The following is a 10,672-nucleotide window of genomic DNA, read 5'->3' as shown; positions in this document are numbered from 1 at the left end:
CTAAGAATACCCCTTTTAGCTCATTAATGATCTAGTACATGCGAGTAGGTCACATCTACATGTACAACTCAACAAAGAACTAAGGATCTCTCCAACTAATAGTTCTAGGCATGAAGAGCAATGAGCCAAACCATAAACCACACTAATGCATTCCAATTAAAAGCATAGCATCCATAATACATGATGAAGCCCCTAAGGTTCACCTACATCCGGTGGCCTTGCGGTCTAGTGTGCCATCATACAAACAAATATAACAAACTCAAGAAACACAAGAAACAAATACGTAAGTGGCACTCCCTAGTCCAAATGATGATAAAGAAGAGCAATGTAGGCCGAATGACGCTTCCCCTAGCCAAATGAGTGCCGAATTCTCCTCCCTTGATGGTGAAGCTCTCCCTTGAAGTTTAAGCTCTTGATCACCTCCAAGCCTCAAGACAAGCTCTACAAAGATGTCTTCATTTTTCTCTCATCCTCTCCAAGTGTTGGCTGCCAAAAGATCCCTCAAGAAGTCCTCACAATACTCCATAAACCCTGCTCCCCCACCCCAAGTATACTCCCTGTATGAAGGCCGTATATGGCTCAAAATAAGACCCAAAACTCCCCAAAAACCATGCCATACGGGGTCAATGAGGGGGCCAATGGTGGCCTCATTGAGGTAGTATGCCTTCAAGCAAATTCTTCTCTTCTCTGGCTACAATGTTCATCCCGGGGTCAATACGGGTCAACATTGAGGCCATATGGCCTGGATCAATTCCTGGCTCAAAAATTCTCCAAGTGCTACAGTGGATACTACAGTAATCTTGCTACAGTACCACTGATACAGTACTCCATCTACGGTAATTTGCTACAATATATACGCTACAGTACATTGCCCTGGTTTTCTTTTCTTTTTTAGCCCAAATCGTATCCTCGTGTCCTCCAAGGCTAATACATGCCCTGCAAAGCAAATAATACTCGATTAAGCATAAAACAGGCATCAATTCTTATAAAACTACATGCTAAATGTATCAAATACATACACTAAAATATAGACATTTAGATACTTATCAGAGGGGTAATGAAAACTTAGTAGCGAAAGAGGCGATTATAACTACCTCTAAAACTATTGAGGAGTAATGAAAAGTTAGTAACTATAGAGGCAGTTATAACCACCTCTAAAACTATTGATAGATAATGAAAACTTAGTAGCTATAGGGGCAGTTATAACCGCTTCTACTTTTGTTATTCAAAACCGCTTCCGTAGATGAAACTTACCCCAACGGTTGGTACAAACTGGCTCTAGAATATAGAGTCGGCTTGATACGAGGCAGTTTAGAAGTGGGTGAAAAAACCAATGCTATACCTACAGAGGCGTTTATAACCGCCTCTATAGGGCTTGAAAACCACCTCAAAAGCACTTTTTTGGTGTAGTTTTAGGTGAATGAATGCATTAATAATAGTGTATGACATCCTTTTCATTTTTTTCTAAGGCGTATTACAGATACATGGTTATTTTTGTACATGCTTGAGAAGCATGATTGATTAAAAAGACCACATAAATCGTTGTAATGATTGAGGACCATGATTAGATTTTGTTAGTGAGATCTTAACTTAATGTAACTTAATTTCTAAATCCTCCCTAGTTAATAGATTGTTATGAGTGGTTAATGATGTTGTGAAGGCTAGAGCATTTTGTACAAACATGTCTAAGGGGATGATTGATCTCATGATTGTTTGTGTGATACACTAATACAAGAGTGTGGTTCTTATCAAGAAGGATGACTTCATGGATTCATCGATATTAAGAATGATCGGTGAAACCTTACATGTTTATCAGTGATTCGTTCTTATATGTAAGGAAACAAATAGACACTTACCAGTAAACATGTGAAGAAGATAAGAAAATCCTGCTACAAACCACCCCCAATAGCCATCTTCTTTTGGTAAGGTATCATCCTTCACCAAGCATGCATGGAAATCCTGCTACAAACCACTGAGAAGTGCTTGTCCATAAGTAATATGAAGTATTCTTTTATTACATAAACCATCACTTTTATCTGATTTTATCACTTATTCGTGTGTATTTGTGTTCTTTTGTACATGTATAGTTATGGAGACAAAGTTGGATAAAAGAAAGCAAAAGTAGATCGTGGATGTGATTGTGGTGAAGTTCTTTGATAGAGCAAAGGTGAAGACATAAGTTGTGCTCAAAGACATATGGGTGTGTGCCAACCTCCATTGTGCTCAAGAGAAAACACAAAGTGGAGGGGCACAATGGCAGTCATACTCACTTGTTCCGACTCGTGCAACATTAGCAAGAGCTCGGTCAATGTGGTTTCATTGAAGACATGCCATGATCTACCGCATGGAGGTGTGCCCATTCATGTGGCCTCACTGAAAAGAGTGCAACATTAGTAAGAGCTCATAGAAAATTGATTTCTAGAAATCCACACGGCCATGTGGAAATTCCACATGGCTTTGTGGATGCCCGATTCCAGCCCCTATAAATACCACGTTCTTAGGATTCTTTGGGGATCTTTTTCCTATCTTTTACCCATCTTTAGAGGTGCTAGCAGCTATGGTTTGGAGAGGCGTTTGCTTGGTTCGAGGACCGGTTCTACGACAATCAACATCGAGTATAAGGGATGTGAGTGCCTTCACATACTCCAGGACAGTGGTCGTTTGCCTCAACTACTTCAAGAAGACCCTTACAACTGATTGCTTCCCCGCAAGTGTACGGGATCGCCAAGTAATACCTCGTGTGAAGACACGAGGATCGTATTCCATGGGGCTAAGGATCTCCTATTACTCCTTCTTGAGCTATTATCTAGCCTAAGATCTCAAGCGATGAATTTTACTCTACTAAATGTAATTATAGCTAAAACGATATTTGCCAACAAATTAAAGAGAACACGCAATAAGCAAGCAAGAGAATCAATGAAATGCAAAGGCCTATGGATGTGGATGCCCTTGAGGGGTTATCATGCAACATGGATGATAATCTAAAGATGTAAGGGTAAAATGGACCATGAGATTCCAAGATTAGAACAACCCCAATTTCTCGGCGATTGAACCCTAATCCCATACGAACATAGATAGGAATTTCTCCCAAATCTATATCCCTACGATTACATTAAGTATGAGGAAATCTCACTTAGGAGTAAACCTACTCTTCTTCGGATTAAACCTACATGGAGGGCTACCAAACACCCGATTTCTCCGCGTGATCATACAAGTATCCCCTTCTAATCCATTCATGATCTAATACATGCGAGCAAGTCACATCTACATGCATCACTCATAAAAGAGCTACGGATTTTTCCTTAGTGTAGCACTTAGCATGAAAACAATGGATTAAATCTCAAAATTAGCAAAACATGGAATTAACAAGTTATCATCCAACATACATGATAAAACCCCCCAAGGTTTACCAACACCCGGTGGCCTTGGGGGTCTAGTGTGTCATCATCCGACAACAAGCAATACAAACAAACAAAACATGAAACAAAAGCATAAATGACACTCCCTAGATGAAATGGTGGACGAGGGGGTGAAGAATATGCCGAATAACGCTTTCCCCGGCAAAGGAGTGCCCAATGATGTTTCCTCTAGCCGCGGGTCTCCTTCCTTCAAATCATGGTAGATCTCCCCTTGAATGAAGTTGCCTTATTGTCTTGAGAATCTTGGACCTTGGGCTTGGATGATCTTCTAGCATCCTTTCCCTTCTTCTCCTCCCTAAGGTCACCACAAACCTCTCCATTGTCTCCCCAAAATATGCCTAGAAAAAGGTCTAACAAAAGGTGCTTGTTCTGCCCTAAAAGTTGGTATTTATACCCCCCGAGGCATACGGGTCGTATGGGGGTCGTATAACACTCAAAAACCCTCGATTCGCGATCCATACGGGGTGCATACGGCCTCCATATGGCCCCGTATACTGGGTAGTATGGAAATCTGGGCAGACACTGCAAATCATTCCGCTGCTACAGTGCATACGGCCCCCATACTGGGTAGTATGGGGGTAGTATGAAATTCCTGTTTTCTTCTCTTTTCGTCCAAATGATATCTTCTTGTTCTCCATGGCTTCCTTATGCCCTACAAAGTAAATAATAGATGATTAAGCGCAAAACAGGCATTAAACCTCACAAAATACATGCAAAGTGAATACGATATATACATGAAAACAACAACCCACCCTATGTTACAAGGAAGAAATTGATCACACAGTTCCTTCTTTAGCTCCTCCCATGAGCTGAAGGTCTTCTATCTTGCCAATGCATCAAAGACTTGTGACACATTCTGAATTGCGTGTGTGTACCGCAAGTGCACGGGTGTCAAAGAAATAAAGTACCCCACTGAGTGGGTAGTCGAATCCACAGGGAATGGAATAACTAATTATGATGAAATAAACTAATTGCAAGAATATTAATAGTTGTATAGTCAAAATCAATAGTTGTGATGAAATAAACTAATTGCAAGAATATTAATAGGCAAGCAAAGGGGAAAGATAGAAAGTAAAGGAGATCTTAATCAATAAAGATGAGGTACTTGGGTAATGCTCCCCCTAGGATCTAATATGGAGCTTAAAACTTGCTAAATGCTTCTAAACCGAATTTAATGAGTCGGGGTTATGAAAGAACAACCGACCCTTTCCTCCAAGCCACCAGTAATAGTTCCGACAAGGTCCCAGTGGAGAAATCACTCAATCTCAACACCTCACACCCCATATGACAGCAATAAGATCTAAGGATACCTAAGAGTGAAACCGATTCCTAAAGATAGATGTAGCCATACTTCTAGGCGAAAGATCCCTAACCCCAGAGACACCCCCTTGCGTGTGACCCGCAAGTGCATGGGTTTGTCGAAGTAATAATTCCCAGGTGAGTAGGTTATTGTATCCACAGGGAATAGTAATTAGAACACAAATATTGCTACTTAACTAGGTGAAGATGGAACAATAGTGGTGTGGATAAAATCAATGTAAAAAAAACTAAAAAAAAATAAGAAAGAGAAGCATGATAAAATGAGAGGAAAGGCAATCGATAAAAAATGGGGCACTCGGACATTAATCCCTCTAGGATTATTGTTTCAAGTGCAAGACCAACTATTATGTCTCCTAACTGATGCTTAATGAGTCATGGATATCCTAAGATACAGGGTCTCAAACCTAAGGTCAACGGTGACTAACTCTACAATATGCCCTGGTGGAGAAATTAATCATTCCCAACACCTCACACTGTGTACAGTTGCAAGAAGCTCTAGAGATTCCAACTGATAAACCCTATTCTTTTAAGTAGATCTAACCCCAGACACTAAGGATTATTTAAACACTTCACTCTGTTGCTTGTGTAACTAAGACCCAGCGGAGTTCCTCTCTTATCACTTCAGTCTATTGTGACCGCCAAGAAGTTTTGGAACACAGACGTAGGATAAATCACACCGAAGGGGAAAGGGGACGCACCGCTACCTCTCGACTCACCCTCTCAACCCTCTCCAATCTTTCTTTGTCTAACCCTCATGGTGTGTCACTCACTCACAAGGATTACCAATGGAGATTCTGACCCTTAGTGTCACTGATTGATCGCCCGCAAGTGTACTGGGTCACCAAGTAATACCTTGAGCAAAAGCCCAAAGGATCGTATTCCACGGGTCTAAGGAGCTCCTATTACTCCTCCATCGCTTACTTTCTAACCTTACAACTTAACCATGGTATACTACTCTAATACATGCAAGAATATAAATAGAACACAAGTATAACAATTCCAAGGTAAGCAAGGAGATCGCAAAAGTAATGATAATAAAAATAGGCCTAGGGATGAGGATCCCCATGAGGGGTCATCATGGTATATAGATGCATGGTAAGAGTAAAGCAAGGATGATTTAAACTGAAGGATTCCAAGAATAGTTCAACCCCAATTTCTCAGCGATTAAACCCTAATCCCACACAATTGTCGATAAGGATCTCTCCTTAATTGCATTCCTATGATTGCATTAAGTGTACGGAAATCCCGCAATAAGGATATACTTACTCTAAGTGTATCCTTAATATTCGGAGGTTACTGACACCCAATCTCTCGGCATATCGATACAAGAATACCCCTTCAGGCTCATTCAAGATCTAGTACATGTGAGTAGGTCACATCTACACATACAACTCAATAAAGAACTAAGGATCTCTCCATTTTATAGTTCTAGACATGAAGAACAATGAGCCAAGATATAAATCAACCCAAATGCATTTGACAAGGTCCCCTTGCTTATATCCCGCAAGTGCACTGGTTTGTCGAAGTAATAATCCCGGGTGAGCGGGGTCGAATCCACAGGGAGTAGGGAGTAAAGACAATTAATTCGATTCTTAGCTATGTAGAGTATCAATAATGATAAGTGTGATAATGATTCAATTCTCAGAAATTAAAAGCAACAAGTAAGAGAGCAAAAGTAAGGAGGAGGCAAGGCAATCGATAAAGATGGGGTACTCGGATGATGCTTCACCTAGGATAATCGCTTCAAGTGCAAAAACTCTCTATTATGCTTCCTAATCAATGCAATAGTGAGTGGTGGAAATCCTTACATACATAGTCCCAAATCTAAGGTCAACTATGCCTAACTCTATACATGTCCCGGAGGAGAAATCGAACAATCTCAACACCTCGCACTCGCATAGAGTTGCAATGAGCTCTAAGGGATTCCAAGTGATAAATCTCTTCCTAGATTTAGACCTAACCCTTTGGTCCAGGCGGAAGGTACCTAGCCACAATTAAGCCTTAGATACTAAGATCACCTCAACGCTTCACTCCATTGCACGCGCAACTAGGCCCCAGTGAGGTTTCATCCCTTAGACCATTCACTCTATTATGGCCGCAAAAGAAACCTCGAGGAACAGAGGTAGAATCTATCACATCGGAGGGGAAAGGGGATGCTCCTGCACCTCTCGACTCACCCTCTCAATCCCTCTCCAACCCTAGCTTTTGTCTAGCAGCTCGTGGTGTGTCACTCACTCACAAGGTTACCAACAAGAACTCTCAACCCTAGTGTCACTCTAGGGGAAATGTTCATACAATCAAGCATTCAAGGTTGGATCTCACAATAAACATCAATTTATTGAAAGCATAATAAAGAGTTCAAAGAAACGAATACATCCTAGGGTTCACAATCACCCAAGTACCCACTAGGGGTTTAGCTCTCCATGGAGCTAAGTACAATCAAAGAAATTGAATGTAAAAGCAATGAATCCATAAAGAAACCCCCTCGATGGTCGGGTGTCGATGGTCTTGTGGAAAGTCCTCTACTCGCTCGTCCAAGGATTCCTTAAGTCCGGTATAGGATACGCCTCGATCGAAGCTCCCCTACCAACCTTCTCCCTAATGGAATCACGATGTCGGAGCCGTAGAACCTCTCCAAAACTTTGGCCAATACCCTCAAAACCCCTAGCTGAAGCCCTCTCCTAAGTTGGGGAAAAGATGGAGAAAAAGAATACCAAAATCGGGGCTGAATCGGCTTTAAATAGGGTCGAATCGGGCAACTCCACGGGGCGTGGGACGCTACACGCACCCGTGCAGGGAATTTCCACATGGGCGTGGATAATTTCCACACGCCCTGCAGTGGATTCTCTGTTCTCGATTTCTCGGTACATGTGAACGTTGTTGCTACGATGAATTACTACGATTGCTTGTGTGATATGAATGTGAAGCATTATTTCCTTATGTTGAGCATTACTTTTGTCGGATTTTTACACTAATATGTGTGTTTTTATGTTACTTTTATGCAGGTAGGGTTGTGAGGCCGAGTATGAAGAAAAGAAGCCAATGTGGATCATAATGCACCGATTTTGGAGGAAATCTTGCTAAGGTTCAAACGCGAAGACATAAGTCGGGTGTGAGATGCTAAAGTGTGTGCCAACCTCCTCGTATTTGAGTTAGCACAACCATTTGTAGGAGGACAAGGGCAGTCACACTCAAGCATTTTGACTCATGCACATAGAACAAGATCTCCACCAACTTGTCCGTCATTAAAGAAGCAAAGCGATCCACGACGTGAACGTGTGCCCGTTTGCGTCACCTCGATGAAAGTATGGACTCGGGAAGTCTTTTTAGGCGGGCATCGTAGAGAAAGCAATCGAGAAACACTGTTCAGAGCCGCCGAGAAAACAGAATTCGAGAATCCACAGCAGTGTGGAAATTATACACGCAGTGTGGAAATTCCCCATGGGCATGTGTAAAATCCACAAGCCATTGTGGTCGCCCGATTCCAGCCCTATTTAAGGCCGATTCAACACTGATTTCAGCATTCTTTTCTCTATCTTTTCCCCAACTTGAGAGAGGGTTTCAGCTAGGGTTTTGAGAGGTATTGGCTAAGGCTTTGGAGATGTCCTACGGCTCCGACATCATCATTCCTGAGGAAGAAGGTTGGTAGGGGAGCTTCCGTCGAGGCGTATCCTATACCAGACAAGGGAATCCTTGGACAACGAGTAGAGGACTTTCCACAAGACCATCGACAAGACTATCGAGGGGGTTTCTCTATGGATTCATTGCTTTTACATTCTATTTCTTTGATTGTACTTAGCTCCATGGAGAGCAAAACCCCTAGTGAGTACTTGGGTATTTGTGAACCCTAGGATGTATTTGTTTCATTGAATCTCTTTATTATGCTTTCAATTAATTGATGTTTGTTGTGAGTTCCAACCTTGAATGCTTGATTGTATGAACATTTCCCCTAAAGTGACACTAGGATTGAGAGTTCTTGTTGGTAACCTTGTGAGTGAGTAACACACCACGAGCGTTAGACAAAGCTAGGTTGGAGAGGGTTGAGATGGTGAGTCGAGAGGTACAGGAGCGTCCCCTTTCCCCTCTGATGTAATAGAGTAAATGGTCTAAGAGATGACCCTCCGATGGGGCTTAGTTGCGCGTGCAACGGAGTGAAGCGTTGAGGTGATCTTAGTATCTACGGCTTAATCGTGGTTGGGGACCTTCCACCAGGAACAAAGGGGTAGGTCTATAATTAGGAAGAGATTTATCACTTGGAATCTCTAGAGCTCTTTGCAACTCTATTCGAGTGTGAGGTTGAGAGGTTATCTAATCTCTCATCCGGGACATGTATAGAGTTAGGCATAGTTGCCCTTAGATTTGGGACTATGTAATTAAGGATTTTCACAACTCACCATTGCATTGATTAGGATGCAAAATAGAGGGTTCTTGCACTTGAAAAAATTATCCTAGGCGGAGCATTATCCGAGTACCCCATCTTTATCGATTGCCTTACCTCCTCCTTTACTCGTGTTCTCTTACTTGTTGCTTTTACTTTTGAGAGTTGAATCATTATCACACTTATCACAACTGATCTTTCACATAGCTAGGAAGCGGATGAAATATTTTTATTCCCTACTCCCTGTGTATTCGATACCCGCTCATCCGGGATTATTACTTCGACAAACCAGTGCACTTGCGGGATATACGCAAAGGGACCTTGTCAGCCATCATATAAACAAGTGTCACAAACTCAACAAAAACAAGAAATAAAAGAATAAATGGCACTCCTTACTCCGAATGATGAAGAAGAAGAACAATGTCGGCCAATTGATGCTTCCTTTAGCCCAAGGAATGCCGAATGCTCCTCCTCCCTTGATGATGAAGCTCTCCCCTTGAAGTTCAAACTCTTGATCACCTCCAAGCCTCAAGCTAAGCTCTTCTCAGATGATGTCTTCATTTCTCCTCCTCTTCTCTAAGTGTTGGCTGCCCAAGATCTCCAAAAGTCCCCCGAAAGAGCCTCCAAAATGCCCTAATATACCCCCGGTATACTCCCTCTCCAAACCAGCCCGTATGCTCTCAAAATAGACTCAAAACACCCTCAAAATGGCCTCCATATTGGCAGTATACCGGCTCAAAATAGCCTCCAAATAGGCGGTATACTGGCTCAATGAGCTCCTCGTTGAGACTATTTAGGGTAAGCAAAAGTGCACTCCAGCTCATGTAATAGTAACCATACTGGCTCAATGCATCACCAATAGATATCAGGTAATCAGAGGAAACATGTCCTCCACCACACTCGGTGCAAGTAATCACGACCGCCACTCTATTCGAGGTTAGATGATCTAACTTCTTACTCAATGATTCCACTTGAGACGCCAACGAAGTCACTTCATCTATCTCATGAAGATCGGCCACCTTTTTCTTCTCCCTGGCATTCCATTAGTAGCTGTTTAACCCCATTTCTTCAATTAATTGACGGGTCTCATCGGGATCTTGCTACCTAAGGTGTCTCCTGCTGCCGCATCCAGGAGTTGTCTTGTACTCGGATTCAGACCATTGTAAAAGTTCTGAACAATCATCCACTCCGGGAATCCGTGTTGTGGGCACTTTCTCAGGAGCTCCTTGAACCTTTCCCACGTCTCAAATAAAGACTCCAATTCCAACTGTACAAAGGACGAGATCTCATTCCTAAGCTTTACTGATTTTCCGGGAGGGAAATATCGGCCAAGAAAAGCTTCTACCATCTCCTCCCATGTGGTAATTGATGATCTATGTAATGAGTGTAGCCACTTCTTTGCTCTCCCTTTCAAGGAAAATGGGAAGGCTCTCAACTTTATGGCATCATCAGTTACCCCATTTATCTTAAGCATGTCGCACATCTCAAGAAAGTTCTCTATATGACTGTTCGGATCCTCATCGGCCAAACCATTAAACTGTGCAGATTGCTGCAA

At 42.2% G+C, this 10,672-nt stretch overlaps 1 non-coding gene across 1 annotated transcript; it reads left to right on the top strand.

The window, feature by feature from the left end:
• Nucleotides 1–10,310: 10,310 nt before the first annotated feature.
• On the top strand, nt 10,311–10,417 carry LOC120257582. The gene has a single exon (XR_005535730.1). It is a non-coding gene; the product is annotated as a small nucleolar RNA R71 (small nucleolar RNA).
• The last annotated feature ends 255 nt before the right edge of the window (nt 10,418–10,672 follow it).

The sequence above is a fragment of the Dioscorea cayenensis genome, unplaced genomic scaffold (assembly GCF_009730915.1).
Source record: "Dioscorea cayenensis subsp. rotundata cultivar TDr96_F1 unplaced genomic scaffold, TDr96_F1_v2_PseudoChromosome.rev07_lg8_w22 25.fasta BLBR01002206.1, whole genome shotgun sequence".
Taxonomy (NCBI): Eukaryota; Viridiplantae; Streptophyta; class Magnoliopsida; order Dioscoreales; family Dioscoreaceae; genus Dioscorea; species Dioscorea cayenensis.
This window is presented reverse-complemented; position numbering and strand designations above follow the sequence as displayed.